At 39.9% G+C, this 19,592-nt stretch overlaps 1 protein-coding gene across 5 annotated transcripts in view; it reads left to right on the top strand.

Annotated features, from left to right (window-relative positions):
- ALK (ALK receptor tyrosine kinase) overlaps positions 1-19,592 on the top strand; it is a 284,889-nt gene that overhangs the window by 150,960 nt on the left and 114,337 nt on the right. The window contains exon 1 of one of the 5 annotated variants that reach the window (XM_068675873.1): positions 17,437-17,570. The exons of the other annotated variants lie outside the window; for them this stretch is intronic. The gene's annotated coding sequence lies outside the window, so the exon portion shown is untranslated. Of the gene's footprint in view, positions 1-17,436; positions 17,571-19,592 lie in introns of those variants that run through there. 5 annotated transcript variants of the gene reach the window in all.

The following is a 19,592-nucleotide window of genomic DNA, read 5'->3' as shown; positions in this document are numbered from 1 at the left end:
TGGCTGAGTGGCACTCTGTTTCTGTCATTATGTATACTAGAGGAGTGCAGGATTTCATGTAGAGACGTAATGTTGATGTCTGGATTTTCAGAGTCAAAGGAAATTATTCCAGCAGAGAGATTAAAGTACATCCCCTTCACCTCAAGTGAGTGGCCCGGCCCTGTTTGCAGAGGAGACATTCATCCCTTGAATTTCCGCATACACACAACATCCAGATGCTGCACTTGTTGCATTGTAGACAAAGCAAAGAGAAAAATAATTACTCACAGGCTAGGAAAACCGTAGGTCTGCATACACTCCTGACTCCTTTGCCTCATCACATTTCCACCTTGCAGAGGACAGACATTGCACATAACTCTTTCCATATCATTTTCCCTATGACCCTCTCAGCATTTCTTATTATATTAATTCTCCCCATTTCTAAGACACTGATGACACCAATGTCTTTTTCTAACTGAAGGAGCAGAGAAATTAAAATTGCAAAATCTTCATGGCTTTTTTTTTTTTTCCAGTTATTTGCCTCTGCACTCTACTTGAGTGGTTTGTTCTCTCTCCCTCTCCATTTCTCTCTCTCCCATCTTAATAGTTTTTCTTTCCTGACAGAGTTGCATTTCATAGACTACATTTTAGCTCCAGAACATGGGAAATATTCATTGCCTACCTCTTTTGGGAGGTACTGCAAGTTGGTGAAACAAACTGAGCTTTTCTTTTTTAGCCGGACTTCAGAAACTACCACTTGGAAAGACTGAAACCCCTAATACTTAATAGTCTCAGGAATGATAGGTAGAAAGGGGAAAAAAATAAAAATGAAGAGCTTTGTATCCAACCGAAATGCCACAACTAATTTAGGGCAAGTGCACAATTTATTTTCCTCAGAAATTGTATCTTCCAAGGAATCAGAACTTTTCATGGGAAAAGTTCAACATTGATTACATGTTTTCCTTTAGGACAAGCTAGATGAAATACTGATTTCTTGGACTGACCCCAAACACCTTTCAGCTGTCTCTTCAGCATTTTGCTGCCTGGGCTCACATGGAACAAAGTTTCTATGTCCTTTTTCCTGGGGATGTGCTTTATGCCTGTGGTCACACAGCATGTCTCCTCCAGGCTGGATGTGGCATGCCATGGAAGTTGCATGAGTGTTGATGGGAAAACTAATTATACAAAGAATAATGACGCTGCTTGAGTTATTGTGTTGTACAGCACAGGAGAGTGCAATTTCATTTTTGATGAACTGAGTCTGAGAGAAATACTGCAGGTCAGCTCATTGAAGCAAAGAAAACATGCTGATAAATGAATGACTATGTTTTGCCTTAAAAATGCAAGAACAAACATCAAAAGCATTATTGAAGAGTTTTGGATATTTCATTGGGTAAAATTTTTGATGAGAGTTTTTCCTCCATTTTTTGGATAAAATGCACTTGAAATGCCACTGTTCCTCTGAGATGGGAATTCTGTTTTGCTGCTATAAGCTGTGGTAATTATTTTGATTGGCGTTTGGAGGAAACGGGATTTTTCACGTCTTTACTGTCCTGAGAACTGTATTGGTACCTCTAATGTTCATAATTGCATGGATCTTGCTTTTCTTAAAAAAAAAAAAAAAAAAAAAAAAAAAAAAAAGCATACCAGTAAGGTATGCATACAGTGCGTATGTATCATGAGGCCAGTCAGGACAGCCCAGTAGGGATTGAGGCAAGAATTTTTATTTCCAAAAATGTGAGGCTGAATAATTTCAGTATGTCATATTAGCTTCTGCCATCTTTATCTTCTTGTGATGAGAACCATAGCAGGGTTAAGATTTCAGAGTGAAGTTATTTTGTGGAGAACAATCACTACAGTATAGGACAACTTTACTAATCATTGAGTCAAAAAAAAAAAAGTCTATCAAATTGCTAGATTTTAAATCTTAAATTTGTTGCTTTTTACTGGCTTGTTTTGTTTCTAGGACCGATATGATAGCTTTTTCACGTTCTTGATGTTTTCTGAATGACTTCTGTTTGTAGTCTTCTGTAATAATTTATGCCATGATTGTGCTCAGTTATCTTCTGACTGGTGATACGGTTTGTTGTATAAATATTCATTGTAATGTAGCTGTTCAGTACAGGCACAGCAAGCCATGCTAATAATCTCTGCAGGTTAATATTATTCTTTTCTCTGCTGTTGCTCAATTAGTCATCAGAAAGTATTGTGTTTTCTGTTCCTTGCCTGTGACAGCCCTGGGTTACCTACTGCAAGTGATTTGCACTCCCCCGCCCCAGCTGTTTAGGTGTAAAATGGATTTTGATGCCTTCTTATCCACTCAAAAATATTTCAGTCTGGTATTGTATCTTACCTCCTCCATCCTGTAGTGGCTGCTGAAGGGTGGCTTTGCTGACTCTTATTCCCTTTCGGAAAACCCATCAATGTCACACAAGTCCCATCCATCCAGTAGGGAATATAGTTCTAAAAATTTTGTTTAATGGTACAGAAGAGTCATAAGCTCAATGTTTTCAACTACAGAAATAGAAGGGAAGGAAGCAATCTTCCTCCGGCTCATTAATCAGAATAAGAATGAGAAATGAAAACAGCCTCATAGACATTTACTATTTGCTCCAAAGTAAATCTAAATATTAGTGCACTGATGATAATATGAAGGGGAGGGAGAGGGGGAAAAAAGCCTTGTCATTAGCTTGTCATGCCCTGTAGCAAGGTACATGAGAGACCAAAGATATATGTACTATGACATTTCTGTAATGAAAACTTGAGCAATAAAAGTAATTTCTGCTATGTTCTAGAAAAGAAACTCTCAGGAAACACATTAACAGTATTTCACATTACAAATTATTATTGCATACTCAGCTGTTGTTTCAAATGAGAATTGTGTGTACTACAAGGCGAGAGAAGGAAGATCTAGTATTTCTTGTGTAAGCATAATTAAGATTTTATGCACCTGGCAATTTCAGTTCTGCCCTATAAATTTAAGTTAATACTTTCACAGAATGAGGAATGGGTTGTCCCTGGGACACTGGATGGATTTACACATGTAGTTCAGATTACACTAATAGTGGCCGAATGTGTTGATCGGTTCACTTTCACTGGGCTTAAATGGAAGAAGATATTCCAGTGTGGAAATGAGACTAGAGGGATATATGTAGCAATGGGCAGTCTTCTACGTTGTACAGATTTACAGACTTCATCTTGTAGATATTGGACATTATCAAACAACAGTGTTTGTATTCTGAGTGCAAACTGCATTTTTCCCACAGTGCCTAACAGAATTTTGAATGAATCAAATGCTTTCTAAGTAAATTATCTTCATGTGTTTTGTTTCACCCACTGCCCCTTCTCCACCCAGAAGGTGTGTGTGCATGGAAAGCTGGTTATTTTCCTTACCTTCTTAAACTGTAATTAATGTTATGACCTTGCACAGGAGGTCCCAGTTGTCTTCACAATAATTTGGGAGAAAGTTTACAACATCATTAAGATTACTGCTGTATTTTATCTCATCCCAAGTATCATGTAGTGTCTGTATGCTAGAGGCAGGCTACATAACTAGTGAAATCAATAATCTGGCACATTTAATATTCAGGTGATGCATGAGTAGAAATACATACACTGCACTTCCCGGAGTCCACTGTAACTTTATTTTCTCCTACTTAACTGTAAGTTTAATTTTGTCAATTTCATGGTAACATTTCATGTTGTTGAGTTTTAATGTATCCTTAAATTCTAGCATTTCTGAAATCAGGAAATGGTTCTCAGTTTAATGAGAAGATTTTTATTGTTGTTTCTACACTTTGATTATATAGAAGATTCAGAAATTTAAGTCTGATGATTATATTTTCAGGAGAACATAATTAACAATAATTCTCTGTTTTCCTGATCTAATAAGTTTTAGAGATAATATTGGTGAAATGCCAACATTCTCAATGAAGTGTGTGTAATCAAGTGAATTTCACACGCAAGGACTGTTTCCATAAACATTAAACTACTGCATTGGCAATCTCACGTCCTAATTCCCTAGCACCCTTTCCCTTACTTGCACCTTTTGCGGCGGTATGGAAAGTCGAGGGACAGTGGAAGGTCCGGTTTCCTTTTGTTTCTGTTAGAGCTAACCATTTATCTCGGGTACATCAAACTGCATGTGAAATGAAATAATTAGTACCATTGAGATTTACTGCAAAAACTGGTGCCAAGGTTGATTTTCATTTTTACACTTCACCCATCCTGTCCCCTGTTGAGTGTCTTCAGGGTCCTCTATTTTAACCCAGAACTCCACAGAAACCAAGCAGATGGAAGGTCCAGGCTCCTGTACTGGTGGCAGCTGCTGTGCATGTCAGTGCTGGCCCTGCTCTGGGCTGACGGGCCTCGGTCCATTTGGGGTCTGAATGCCACGTATTCATGTAGCATGGGACCGAGTCTCATTAGCAAATTCAACTGAGAGGGGCAGGACTTTGCAGCAAGGGCTTGCAAATGTGTGCAAATTAGCAGATGCTTTGACAGCATTACAGCGTGGATGAAGCTGTTGTGCTGTGGTCTGCATCTGGACACATTGCTGTGCTCATTATCATGTTGTGGTACTTGGTCTGTGACACGTCTCGAGTGGGAATCACACAAACCGTCTGATCTAGAAACAGACTGTGCTGCAGGAAAGGGAAGGACCAGTTTCTTTGCTTTCTGTGCCACTCCAGTGAGAGAGTGGCTTTGTTTTTTGAAACCGACAAGAGGATGCAGACATGGGAGAAAATACCCACCAGGTCATCACATCATTGTGGAGGAAAAAGGAATGAGAGTTGTGTTTTATCAAATCCTCAACAGCTCAGTCTGTTGGGGATAAATGTTTTCTCCATTGCTGCTTTCTGGAATCCTGGCGTGCTTCATCCAGCACGATCCTATGATGTGCAATTGAATTAAGAACCATATGGCATATCTGAAGGAAAATACTCCGAAAAAAACTGCCATTTAAGGGGAGATGTTTGTAGGAGATGAACTCTTTCTCCAGCCTCAGTCACCTTCAAAACTAAATTAAAGGCAGGCACATCAAATACAAGCAAACTTTGCTGAGTAACTACCAGCATGCCCCTTGTTGCCCCTACGGACAGGACTCCAGCCTTGCCAGCCGTGTTTCAGGGATTGTCTGGCTTGATTTAGTCATGCTTTTTCTTTCCTTCTTTTTGTTTAGAAGTGTTGGGGAAATGCTTTAATCCACAAGTGCTCTAGTGCTGTAAATCAGCAGCCTTGGCACCAGTTCTGCTAAAAGGATCTTTTCAAGGGGTTCAGTTGGGCACAATTCTGGTCTTCTTGCTTCTTGCATTGTAATAGAAATGATACAAATTGGGGCATTAAATAAAAGCAAAGTTAGTTCACGCTCTGTGAATTGTGGAGAAGTTCACTCACCTCACTAGTAAATTTCAATTTGTAGCTCTGGAAGAAGGAGGGGTGGGAGCTGCCCAAGCATCTGTAACTAATACCTGCTTGTGTTAGAGGTTAACTTCAGGTTGCCTTAAAATATCTGCAGTTTATAAAGTTTATTTAAGGAGAGTAAGGCTCTGGATTCTTATTTTAGATGTGATTATCTACCAAAATTCTTTATTTTGTGTACCTAGTACTAATAATTAAGCTACAAGCTTTATAAAACATGTACTTTCTTACTAAATTTACCAAGATGATCAAGGGACTGGAGCACTTCTCCTGTGAGGAGAGGCTGAGAAAGCTGGGACTGTTCAACCTGGAGAGGAGGAGGCTCAGGGGGATTTTATCAATGTCTATAAATACCTGAAGGAAGGGTGCAAAGAAGATGGAGCCAGGCTCTTTTCCATGGTGCCAGGAATGCCAGGACAAGAGGCAAAGGGCACAATGTGGAACTCAGGAGGTTCCATCTAAACATCAGGAAGCACTTCTCTACTGTGCAAGTGACAGAGCCCTGGGGCAGGCTGCCCAGAGAGGCTGTGGAGGCTCCCTCCTTGGAGATGTTCAAAAGCTGTCTGGACATAGTCCTTGGTAGCCTGCTCTAGGAGTTCCTGCTTGCGCAGGGGGGTTGGACCAGATGATCTCCAGAGGTCCCTTCCAACCTAAACCATTCTGTGATACTGTGATTTCTCATTTCTTTTTGCGGGTTGTATTTCCACTCCTTAATATTCATAAATCGTGCATTTCTGGATTGAAAATTATACAGTTGGCAAATTTGCCTCTGGCTTTTAAAACTTCACCTCACATTTTTTAAAACTTTTTTTTCCCCTAAACAATGAAGACTGGAAACTTTAGAGATAAATAGCTGACATTGAGAAAGACATCAGGCATTGCATGGTTTGTAATGAACTCACAAGAGCTGGGAAGACAGAGCATTTTGCAGGCATAGATGACTGTTGCTGTGCACAGACAGTGTTAGTCAGTAGCTCATTTTTACACTCAAGAGTCTGTCTTGGTTATAGCCCATAGGGTCTGTTTTGGATACAAATCAGGCTTCCACATTTGAAAGCCTGGCTGAAATCTATAATGCAATCAAGAAGTACACTCTCTCCTTATCATAACAGCAAACACTAGTACTTAGTACTGACTCAGTTGCTTGTACCCTCCTGATGGAGGAGAAAATGCATTAAGTGCATGAAGTGATCAGCAAAGCAATGTTCTTATCCTTTAACTGCTCTGTTGACTGCTCCCTGTACAGCTGAACATGGTGTTCAAGCATTGTATCCGGTGTCATTGCCACGGTGCAGCACAGCGTTTTATCTCTGCTGCTGTAGACACGGGATTGCATCTGGCAAGACCTTATGAACAGCTTCAGTAAGGTCTGCTTCATTCCTATGTTTAGTGATGCACAAACGGGAGTACATGCCTATAAACTTAATGAAAGTTGTGAACTTTCTGGATCTCAATCCCAGAGGTCTGGCGTAATGTGGAGGAGGAGGAGGAACGCTGTAACAGAGTGCCTTGTCTTGCCTTTGGTTGCATTTCAGTTTGTATTCAGATCAGATTGCTGGCCCTTTGGATCCATATTCAGTTAAAGCTGAATTGAAAGAACCGTCAAGCATGTCTGATTAAAGCACAGGTATCACACAGCATCTTTCTTTTCAGACTTCCTACAATCCACTGACTGCGTTCAATACAAAGCAGCTGTCTTTGTAGTTTAGAAGTCTACCACAGTAGCACAGAGAAGCGAGTACAGCTCTCTGTGGTGCTAAGCTTTGGTGGTCTCAGAACAATGGGTTAGCTATCTGTGGTCAGCATAAAGTACAATGCGCAATGTTTCACCTCTTTTTCACCCCTATTTCACCTCAGCTTTCCTGCTGTAGCCAGGTCCTGTCAGTATGGGGCTGCTTCCCTGACTGATTGTAGCCTTCTCCTACCTGCATTGCATTCTGCTACATGTATAGGCTGTATTTGTGTACATCTCGGGAGCTAAAGTCAAATTCGTTATCTAATTTGGACTGTCATTTCAACAGCTTTGTGCTGCTTTCTTATGGTCATGAGTCCCAAGCAGCTGCTCAGAAAAGCATTCCAAAAATGTATTTGTATGTTTTTTGAGATAAATGTTTTCTATGCAAAGATGAGGAGGGGATGATATGAATCAAGTCATGTTGTTGTGAACAAAGTTCCCAGCCTGGAGGAGAGGACAGGAAACTGCTATTATCTGTGCTAACCTGCAAGGATGATGGAGAAAAATAATTCCTTCACACTTTCTTATTACGTGTTTGTATGCATACCCCCATGTTTTCACCTTCCTCTTTCATTTAATGTAACTGTATCCTATTAAGAATTAAAAAGCTTAAATTTTCCAAAAAAATCCTGCTAATCCAAATCGCCGAGTCACAGACTATGTAGAGCTCACTCAGTCACCAGTTAACAGAGGGAGCCTGGTTGGAACAAAACCCTAAATTTTTTTCTTCTGTTCTTTTCCTGGCATTCCACTGGCTTGCAGTGACAGTTTACCACGTAGTGCACTTCTCTAAAACACGTGGATTATGGGGCATGCTTTGAAGAGAACTGGAAGTAGAAACCAACTGGACCTGCAAGGGAAAGGTTCTGGTTCTGGTAGTGATGTGGTACTGTGTAGTATTTATAAAAAATAATTTAAACAAAGAAAAAAAGAGAAGATTTTAACCATCTTTAAATTTTTGACCAACGTACTTAAGACAGTGAAACAGGCTGAGAAATAAGTAAACTACTTTCTAATTAAAGTAGGTCAATAAACAAAAGCTTCCTGGTGCTCTAACTTTAAGGTACAATATGCATTTAATTATCACTAAGGCATAAATGACTTTCAGAGCAGTGTAACTCTCCCCATAGACGCAATGATACGCTTTACTGAACTAGACCAGAGTTTAACAAGACCTGCACAGCAGTAATTTTAGTGGCTCCTTGGAGGTTACGGAGTAAACATTTCAAACTCTCATCAATAAGAAATGCATTATTACGCTTTTGGTCAGGCCCAATTTATTGTTAACAGGTTTATTAAAGAGACAGAAACTTATGACCATCCCTGCTGGGTGTTATGTACCCTTTGCTCTCAGTAATGCTGATGAAAATTGGAGACAGTCATTTCACTACCATATGCAGTTGTATAACACTCTCAAGAGAATAACACTTCATTCTCTAACTCTTCCATAAATAAAAATCTCTATCAGAAAGTAGCTTTACCTCTTTGGTGTAATTTTTCTTTCCTCGAAATTAGTACTAAACCAGGTGTGATCATGTAAATCTCTTACATAGCAGTCAGGGTCTTGGTCAATAGCTGGCTGAATATGAGCCAGCAGTGTGCTCAGGTGGCCAACAATGGCTTGACTTGTATCAGAAAGGTCGTGGCCAGCAAGACAGGGAAGTGATTGTCCCTCTGTATTGGGCTCTGGTGAGGCTGCACCTCATGTACTGTGTTCAGTTTTGGGCCCCTCACTACAAGAATGACATTAAGGTGCTGGAGCATGTCCAGAGAAGGGCAGCAAAGCTGGTGAGGGGTCTGGAGAACAAGTCTTATGAGGAGAGGCTGAGGGAACTGGGGTTATTGAGCCTAGAGAAAGGGAGGCTCAGGGGAGACCTTATCACACTACAGAATTACCTTAAAGGATGCTGTAGCGCGGTGGGGTCAGGCTCTTCTCCCAAGTGCCAAGTGATAAGATGAGGGGAAATGGCCTCAAGTTGTGCTAGGGGCAGTTTAGTTTGGATATTAGGAAAAAATATTTCACTGAAAGGGTTGTGCAGCATTGGAACAGGCTGCCCAGGGAAGTAGTTGAGTCACCATCCCTGGAGGTATTTAAAAGACACGTAGCTCTGGTGCTTACGGACATGGTTTAGTGGTAGTCTTCACAGTGCTAGGTTAATGATCGGACTTGATAATCTTTGGGGTCTTTCCACCTAAGTGATTCTATTCTATGAGTGTATGATTATTTGATTTACTGTTATGACTACTGTGAAGTCATGACCTATTAATATCAATTGAATTTCTTTTCATGAATAATAATAACGTTTTAAGATTAAGCTTAATAATCACGTTTTAAGATTTTTCAGGAACAGGGTCCAAGTTATTTCAGAAACTTCAGAGCAGTCTTGGAGTTATTTTTGAGTTTGACTGTCAAAATCCAGGCATAATATTTGTAATGCAAATTCAATTTGTGCCACTGAAGCATACAATTTTTTAGGCAGAGAATCTGAATCTGGTTAAAAGTTGGATTCCTGCTCTATATTTCTGGAATTTATCCTACTTTAAAATGACCTACCAAGCCTTATTGGCATAAAATGTGCCCAGCCTAGAGCAAATACATTATTTTAAAGTATCTTAGCGCTGTCATTAAATGACCAGTAGATCTATTGGGTGGCATCAAAATATTCCATGTTCTATATTTCTTAAGTCTTTTCAGTCCAGCTAAGGAAGGGGGAAGAAGCAGAAGGAGAGGCCCTTGAAGCTGCAGTTCTCCAGTAACTCAGGATTACATAGCTGCTGCTTAAGTCTCTAACAAATTGAAGTGTTTTAATTCTGTCTCTTAATGGGTCCTTTATGCCTGGTTGTTCCTGAACTCTGTTAGCAGTATATTTGTTCTTGCCAGCTGATGATGGGAGAGAAAACCATATATTAATATTAACTGTGACCTGCCACTGGTGAAGAGAGCCAGATAGGGTCTGATCAGATGGGTAAGAATGAGTAAGAAACTTCAGTGCAAGTTCTACCCTATATTTGGTAGTTCAGAGTTTGTGAAAAACCTTTCTCAAGATAAAGGGAAGTTTTATTTTTGGATATCTTGTTCCTTCTGTGACCAAAAATTGAAGAACTCTGAGCTAGGGTTTGGAGCAGCTTCTATAATAATAATAATAATAATACCATCTCCATTTTGCAAACTTGGGCACTTGAAAGGGTTTACCTACTTCTCAGAAGGCTCTGTTTTAAACCTGAAGCTGTGATGTATTTTAAGCTACTGATTTTTTGTTTGTTTGTTTTATTTTTTTAATTGGTTAGAAGAAAGTGCTGAGGTACTAACAGGCCAACTCCTGCTCTTACCGCTGCCATCAGCGTGGTTCCAATGAATGTTTATCACTAAGGTGATAGGTACTTCATATATCTAAATATTAATGAAAATATTTTATATATATCACGTACAGAGCAACATTAGGCTTTCATTGCAGACTTGCTCAAGGCATATTATGTGAACCCCAGAAGAATGAATGCTTGAAATTGTCCTGCATTATTTTCAGGAGAGGACAGCAAGAACCATGAGAAAGTAATATAGACTCCGGCAAACGCTGAAATAATGAGTGTCGTTTAAAAGCCCTGAAGCAGATTAAAGTCATCAGTCTCTGCTTCACAGACACCATACATAGTGTCTCCTCATTCTATACCCATCTGCACAGTAATCTGTGATACTTGAGGAAAGGGCATTAGAAAGAGAACTGTAACAAAATGTGGGGAATTCCCTCTTCAGAGCTACAGGACTGTAATTGGGTGCAAAATGAAAGGAGAGCAAGCGTTTGATATTATCTCTATACCAGGCAAATTCTAAGATGCTGAAAGGAAAAACACCGCCAAGGCAAGCCAGGGCTCTTCTGGGAGTTGCTCTTTCCCAGGGCCTCCCTGGGTTTGCCTACAGATGATGGTGCTTGAAGGAGCCTCTCCTCCAGGGACACATTGAGCCCTGGGCCATCTCGTCATTGCTGCACTGACAGGAACTCCCTCCTGATCTGCTCAGCCTCCTCTGCCTTCACTGTATGGCACCCAGCAGCACCCAGAGATTGTACTGGGTGCTGGATTAGCTCCGTGTTTTAAAGGTGTTGAGCACAGAAATCATGTTGCTTATGCAAATTATTTTTAAAGGGGATTTCAATTCCCCATTATTCTCCCATGCCCCTTTCTAAAGTAAGGGATAAGATTGTAAGATTCTTAGGTAAGAGAAACACAAAAATAAATCTTTATTTCTTTCTCTTTTGGTCTGGGAGGAGCCTCCTCCAGACAGTTGTCACAGCTGCAGCTTCTTGAGCCTTCAGGTGAATGGCAAGGCAGCTTTTACAGCATGGCTTGTTTGTTTGTTTGTTTTCTTCCCTAAACCTTGTTTCTTGGGAGTTGAAAATAAACCTTGTGTTTTCTGACTTAATGTTCCCTCAGGGCTGCTTGTATATGGCAAGGTTATAACATTTGTGAAGTCATAACCTAGCAGCTAATGAGCCTTCCAGCACAGGGGAAGGCTTCCCCTTCTTACAGTGAAAGACAGATGAGAGAGAAGAAAGAAAACAAAAACCCTGAATACAAATCTGTAGTTTTTTCTGTTACTCACAGAGAGATGAGTCAGTGAACAAACTTTTCTTTTGCTTTTAACCTTTTGAATGTTGTAAAAAGAGCATTGGCAAAGGCAGTGTTGTAATTATCTTTTAATTAAAAAAAAAAAAAAGTTGAAGTTGCCTGATCCACTTCCTTCTACATCATGCACATGGGGGAAAGAGAAGGAAAATGCTGAAGATGAGAAAGAAATTAAGTAAGAAGGAACTGCTTCTGACAACTAGTAGCATTTTCTTAAGTTACAATCTGTGCAGTTTGATGGGGCAAACGTTTTCTTCTATGTTAGAGAAGGTCTCACAGATAATGCCAGGATGTGTTGGAATTACAGCTTTAATTTCTCCTGGCAGCAGTATCCATCTGAATAACCAACATTAAATGCTCACTGAACCAGGGCTTGGTATCTTCCAGGTGAAGACCTCAATCAACAGAGCCTTTCTTACCTTCTTGTTTGCTTTCTGCACGTTTAATGTTTAATCTGATACATAAAATGATACGTAATCTGATGGTAAGATGGTACATAATAAGATGGTACACAACCTGGTACATAAGATGAAGCAGATACCACAGAGAGGTGCATTTTGGAATTCCCTTTTGCTGGTGATTGAGATGGGGATTTTGATCTGTAACCTTCTAAACTGAAAAAAGGATTTTTCAGTTAAGGTTCTTTTCTTCTCAACCAGACTGTTCTTAGCAGTAGCCAGTGGAATATTTTAGAGTTTTTATTTTTATTTGTTATTTATTTCCCAAGACAGAGCTACCATATTTCCAAACAGTAAATAGAAATGCATCTGGTAACTGTATTAATCTAAGGATCTATTTGAAAATGTGGTCTTTTCTTCTAGGGTAACCTCCCTTAGATATTTATTTTGATTGATGCATTTTTTTCCAGCCATTCCTTGTGTTGTGATTTAACCCAGCAGGCAGCTAAGCACCAGACATTCAGTCATACCTCCCACTCCCCCCATGGGAGAGAATTTTTTGGGGAAAACAAAAGTAAAAGCTCATATGGGTTGAGATGAAGATAGTTTAATAGAACAGGAAAGAAATAGTAATAATGATAATAGTGATAATAATATCTACAAAGCAATTGATGCACAATGCAATCGCTCACCACCTGCTGACCAATGCCCAGGCTGTCCCCAAGCAGTGGTGTGTCCCCAGCCAGATACCCCATATTTATCATTCAGCATGAATATGGTGAATGATATCAAATAGTACGGAATATCCTTTTGTCCAGTCTCGGTCAGTTGTTCTGGTTCTGTCCCCTTCCAGCTTCTTGTGCCCCCCCAGCCTGGCAGGGCAATATTAGAAGCTGAAAAGTCCTTGACCTACTGTAAGCACTGTTCTGCAACTACCAAAACATCAGCATGTTATCAACATTATGTTCATCTTCAATCCAAAATGCAGCACCGTACCAACTTCTAGGAGTAAAATTGACTCTATCCTAATCAGAACCAGGAGACCAAGGTAGAATGTAAAATACTAATTATCATATAGCTTTACGACTTCTAGCAGATTTGGGAAAAGACAGTAAACACACAGTCCCATTATCTCGCTCCCAAAAATCTAAAAATCTAATAACAAACACTTCATTTTTCTGTATTATATTCTTAGTGTACTGTGGGAGATTTTGCTGTTAAAACCCCAACACGCTTTCTGCAATGAATTTCTCAGTACCTTTTCTCATTCTAAAGGATGAAACTAGAGGCAACTGTACATGTTTATTGGAGGGAAACAAGTCTCCCTGGAGAGATAAATGACTTTGTAAAGAATTCTTCAACATATACCATTCTGAGGAATGAATTCCTTTATTCAAGGGAAGAAAGGATGTAAAAATTTCATGAAGTAATCAAAACCTTGAAAGAGTAGAGAAGCGTCATCCAGTCAATGGCTTTGAGAGCTGTGTTTGCCAGCATACTCACTCACAAACTGGGTTTGATGCTGACACTATAAAATTCCTGTTTTCAGGACAGGAATTTAGGACAGGGATCCCTAAGGATTTAAGCAAGACCGAAGTGTTGCAGAAAAACACATTCTGCTGCTTTGTAAAGTGACAAAATATGCTTTCATTCTGTCTAATTATAGTACCATGAGCATTAACTAACTCCTATGGCACTGAAGATCCACATGGATCAGAAACCAGGATTATGGTCATGTCCCTTACTGGAACTTCGTATGTCTCCCAGAGCTGTGGTTTGCAGCAAGATACACAAATCACCAGCAAAGAGACTACTAATCAGTTCTGATTAACAACAAAAGGCTTTTTGAAGCCAGAACTTACAGAAGGAAATACACCCAGCAAGTACCTTATTTAATTTTAACAAAATCTGTTGGAGAGAGGTGTTTACAGGACTGGCTCTGTATTACCTGTGAGGGGATTGCTCACAGAAAAAAAAAATAAAAGAAAGTTCATGGTAGTGTCAGATAAAGGTTAGGACATTATTTCTCAATTAGAGCTAATTATGTCCTGGGAGTGTTTGCTCTTTCAGCCACACTGCCTGACATCACATGTGGTATTTCCCTGGGCAACAACTTTGTGCTGTGGCCTGGATCATCTTCTTAGGATTGTTTAGTGCATAAATCACAGAGCTCCAAAATACTGCTACCATAAGTCCTAGTTTGAAAATTATCTTCAAGGGACGTAGAAGATGTCAAAGATGGGTGTGACTAACGTTGGTTTTCTGGTGTGTGGGTGGACGCTCAAGTGCCATATAGGTATATGAGATACTGAAGCTAAGGGGTTTTTTTGGTTGATCATGGGCATTTTAGTGAAATTTTGGATCAGGTAGTGTGCTGTTCCCTGGTGGACTAGGTTGGAGGGACTAGAAATTAAATACAAAATTGAAATGCTGTATCATTTATGTGGGAGGAAAAACAAAAAGAAAACAAAAGACAAAAAAAAAAAAAAAAAGAAGGAAACATTTTGAACACTTGATCTTGTGCACAGATTGAAAATTATTTTTGTCCAAAAGGTCCTCAGTTTATTATTACATGAGTTGGTGAACTTGGTATAACTCTTGAAGAACCTAGGTGGGACTTTCAGAAATATAGACATTTGTTGATTCTTGTCCCAGCAAAGCAAGTGTGTTCAACCCTGACTTAATTTGGGGAAAAGGTCAGCCAAACCTCAGTGCCTATTTTTGAGAAGCCTGTGCTTAGTGCTCAGATCATCACGTTCTTCCTTACACCTGACATTACTTGGCACTCCTGTTTGCAGTGCAAGTGGATAGGTCAAGGAATAAAGGGATACTGGGTACTGACCTCACTTTCTGCTTCTTAACAAAAAGCTGCTGGTAAAGTAATAGCTGGAGCAGAGCAGTGGGCATTGAGCAAATACTTGTAGTACTGATACTAGCATGTAATTGTTCTGAAGACTCATCAGTTCAACACAGCAAAGGCAAAAAAGGATGGAAGTAGGCTGAGAGCAAATACGTAAAGCTTTCTTGAAGCTTTGCAAATTAATTTCTCCTTTTAAATTGTCTTCCAGCTGTTCTCTGGGTACCCAGCCCCCTGAACTTGTAGATAGGGACAGGGAGCAGAATGAAGTCCTCATAATCCACGAGGAAATGGTTAGTAACCTGCTTCTCCACTTAGATGTACACAAGCCTATGGGGCCAGATGGGATCCACCCAAGGGTACTGAGGGAGCTGGCGGAAGCACTTGCTAAGCTGCTTTTGATCATTTATCAGCAGTCCTGACTATCTGGGGAGGTCCCAGTTGACTGGTGGCTAGCAAATGTGATGTCCATCTACAAGAAGGACCAGAAAGAGGATCTGGGAAACTACAGGCCTGTTAGTTTGCCCTCAGTGCCAGGGAAGCTCATGGAACAGATTATCTTGGGTGTCATCACGCAGTATTTACAGGACAACCAGGTGATCAGGCTCAGCCAGCCTGGGTTTATGAAAGGCAGGTCCTGCTTGGCAAACCTGGTCTCCTTCAATGGTTCCCTGATAAGGTGTGATGTGCTTAGTGGGTGAGGGAAAGGCTGTGGATGTTGTCTACCTAGACTTTAATAAACCTTTTAATAAATTACCATTTCCCACAGCACCCTTCTGAAGAAACTGACTGCTCATGGCTTGGATGGATATATGCTTCTCTGGGTAAAAAAAAACAGCTGGGTGGCCAGGCCCAAAGAGTCGTGGTGAACGGAGTTAAATCCAGTTGGAGGCCGGTCACTAGTGGAGTCCCCCAGGGCTCAGTACCAGGGCCAGTTCTCTCGAGTATCTTTCTCAGTGATCTGGACGAAGGGATTGAGAGCACCCTCAGTAAGTTTACAGATGACACTAAGTTAGGAGCGAGTGTTGATCTGCTCGAGGGCAGGAGGGCTCTGCAAAGGGATCTGGATAGGCTGGACTGATGGGCTGAGGCCAACTGTATGAGGTTCAACAAGGCCCAGTGCTGGGTCCTGCACATGGGGCACAACAACCCCAAGCAGCACTACAAGCTGGGGGAAGAGTGGCTGTAGTGGTTGATAGCTGGCTGAATATGAGGAGTGGGTAATAGTCTGAAGCCTGTATAATGCCCAGAGGTTACTGGTAACACCCTTGATCTGAGCCCCACGAGACAGCAACTTTCTCCATGAATAGTCTGAATAGTCCGAAGGTTTTATTATGCTTGCTTCCAGAGATCTTATATTTTCTTTTTCTGTCTTAGTTCCACTTTAAGAAAAGCAATTTGTAATACGCAGCCTTGTATTGGGACTCTTGCCATAACAATATTATCAGGAACTCATATTGTTTATGATGCACTAGACTATGGATATAGAGTAATATTTGTTCTGATTTAGTGGAATCCAGAGTTGAAACAAATGTCAGTTCCATGTTTTGCCCTTTGGGGAAGCTTTGTGTAATGTTTCCCGTAAAATTATGCTGAGGCTTTTCATGAGTACCATACGTGTATGTATTCAGCTGTTATTTAGAAAGAAAAAAAAAATTAATTGCTTGTACATATTTGAATCCAAAAGGATCTAAAGGGCTTTTTCCAAATAATGCAAACTGACATGTAATTGTATTTGTTTGTTACATAGCTGAGATTTGTTGCCCCTTTTTTTCTTTATTCCTAAACTTTCTCTTTTACTGAAAACACCTGCTTCTCATTCTGGTTTGGGATGATACGGTTCTAAATAGAAAAGTTCTGGTGGAAAACAATGCCAACACTTTACTAGTGTTTTTTTTTCTATCCCAGAATTTTCTCATTTTCATGTGCTTTGGAAGATGAAAATTTCTTCTCCCATCCAGAGTCTTTGAGGGCTTCTTGCACTGCCCTCAGCTCAACTTCCCTTTGTCTTACCTGGGAAAGAAGGGTGTGTCTGCAACTAATACTTTTAGCATGTTTTTTTGAAAGACTGAATTCTATTCCTAATGGTGATTTCACCTCTAATTCCATACCAGACTTCAAAGTTGAGTAGTGCTTTTGAGGGCCTTTCCCTAGTAATTAGCCAGCATAATCCCTGGTTTATTGGTAGGCTCAGTAAAAGAAAAGTTTTCAAATGTATGTTCAGCAAAAACTACCAGCAGCTGAACTTTATGTTTCAAGTTGCAGTGTCTAACAAGTGCTGGATACAGCTGCTGTACGTTGTTAGCTGGCACTTACTTTCTTGGCACACTTAGCTGAAAAAACATGTTAAAAGCAGTGTTCTGGCCACCTGTTGCGTTCATACATTATTCCACAGAAACCCACCTCTGCTGAGTATAAATGATTCAGCTGCAGTTCTCTGCTCTATGCAACCACAGAGAGATGAAAAAAAAATATATCCATATGAAAAACAGCTTAGAAGAATTCTGTTACAGCACTCCAAAGGCCCAATCAAGAAACTTTCTTTGGATCAGGACTAAGGGTAGGTAAATATATTCAGATAAGAAAGAAGAGTTTAAATATGAGTCTGAACCTTCAAGGGAGACTTACGCTAATACATGCCAAGTCTGTCATTCCCCACTCATTTGTGGTGGTTTGTTACAATAGAGCATAGCTGGTGGTAATCCTAAACCTGTTCAGAAGCAGAGCCATGCCCATTTTCATCAGTTTTTAGACATGACTCCAAAGACTGCAGACATTTAGTATGCATCTGATGTTTTTAGCTCTTCTTAATGCATTAAGTGGAACTATCCTCTTTGGAGACTGTCTTCCATTTATTCAGGAACATCTTCCTGCAATGCCAGTAAGTTTCAACTGTAAACTACAGGAATAATTTTTATTGGTGAGAAAAAGATTTAGTCTTCATAGCTTGTACAGATGCATGGTGTGCTTTTTAAGAGAACCTTACCCTGAAATGCAGAAAGAACAGAGTGAGAATATGAATCTTCATCTCCTGTACTTCATCAGACATCACAGAAGTATGAATAAAGCATCCATGTCTATTGAAGTTAGGTCTCTGCATCTCATTTATTCATGTTTCTAGATTTTTTGCTTCTCTGTTTGCTTTACCTATCTTCTTTTGACTAACACTTCAACTTCCCTGGCCCTGTACATATGTTCCTGTTGACACCTTGCCTCCATTGCTGATGCATAACCCATATATAGATATTTTCTTTTCTTTTGGTTAAGTTTAGAAATGAGGGATTGCTGAACTCTGCCATGAATATTGTAGTTCATATGAATTAAAACAGTATTTTTCATATTTAGCAGTTTTTTTCAGTAAAATTGAGAGAGAGATGAAACTGTAGTCCAAGCCCAGTTTGTCCTCAGAGGGTAAAAACCCGTATCAGTGTTCGTAATCTAGACTTGACAGTATTGTTTTTTTTATTTTTCTATAAAATAAAATAAATTAAAAAAACAAGCCTTCTCTCTGGAGAGAAAGCTTTGAATCTGTTGCACTCTTTGATTTTAAAAAGCTGTTAGAAGCAAACAGCTTTTGATCACCACCAGCTTTTGGCTGAGTTAAAGCATATGACTTAAAGCTAGGAACATAAGACTGGGAACAATCGCTAGCAAGACCTTGGGCATTAGTTATTCTGTGGTATTCTGGTCTCTCCACTATAACGTGACTTCCCTTTCCCCCTCTTCAGATGAACTGAAGTTCACTAGTCTTACACGTTTCTACAGATTGCTTTATTTCAGGAGGCTATATCCTCATCTTCTATCTTCACCTTGTCTCCATCCTTTTTTCTTTTCCTCCACTTCCCGCCTCCCCCCATTTTCCTAGAATAAGTGATGATGTTGAAATTCACTATGAAGACTCCTTTTCATTTAGTAATTTTTTTCTTAGGCATTTTTAGATAGGATTTCTGATTCATACTTATAAGCTTCAGCTATATGTTCTTTCTGATATTGACAGATATTTCTGTGAAGGTTGTAAGTACAGGATTGTTCATAAAGATTATCTAAGCAAAAAGAAAAAGAGCAGCAACTGATATTTCCTCTGGACTGTAATTTGTGCAGCTTGGTTTTCAACACTAGAAAGATCACTCTACTTTTTTCAATGGATTTTTCATGAAATGTTTCACAGATTGCCTCATGCCCTTTAAAGAATGCTAAATAGTGCACAGAGTGTTCCTGTGCTCTTGATTCATGGCTGCATGCTGACATCCCAAGGGCTGAAGGAAAGGGAAACAAGACGAGACTAAGGAAGAAATTTTCTCAGATAAAAGGTCAGTCCACACTGGCCTTGAACTATTTAAATACACTGCTTTTGTTTGGCTTGCGCTAATCTGTTATTTTCATCCAGAAGTGTTCAAAGCACACCCTTTTCCTCATCTTGTTTGAACCACAAATCAGAACCACAATGAGAATGCTGTCACAATCTTAGCTACCTCTGGGGCATCATGTCCGATGCAGCTAGCGCTCCTGCATACATTTTGCTCTAATCCACATGTTCTTGCACACTCTGATTCATTTGCTCCCCAGTGCTATGGTTATCCAG

The sequence above is a fragment of the Anas acuta genome, chromosome 3 (assembly GCF_963932015.1).
Source record: "Anas acuta chromosome 3, bAnaAcu1.1, whole genome shotgun sequence".
NCBI lineage: Eukaryota > Metazoa > Chordata > Aves > Anseriformes > Anatidae > Anas > Anas acuta.
The sequence above is the reverse complement of the archived record's forward strand: the minus strand, read 5'-3'. Positions and strand labels throughout refer to the sequence as shown.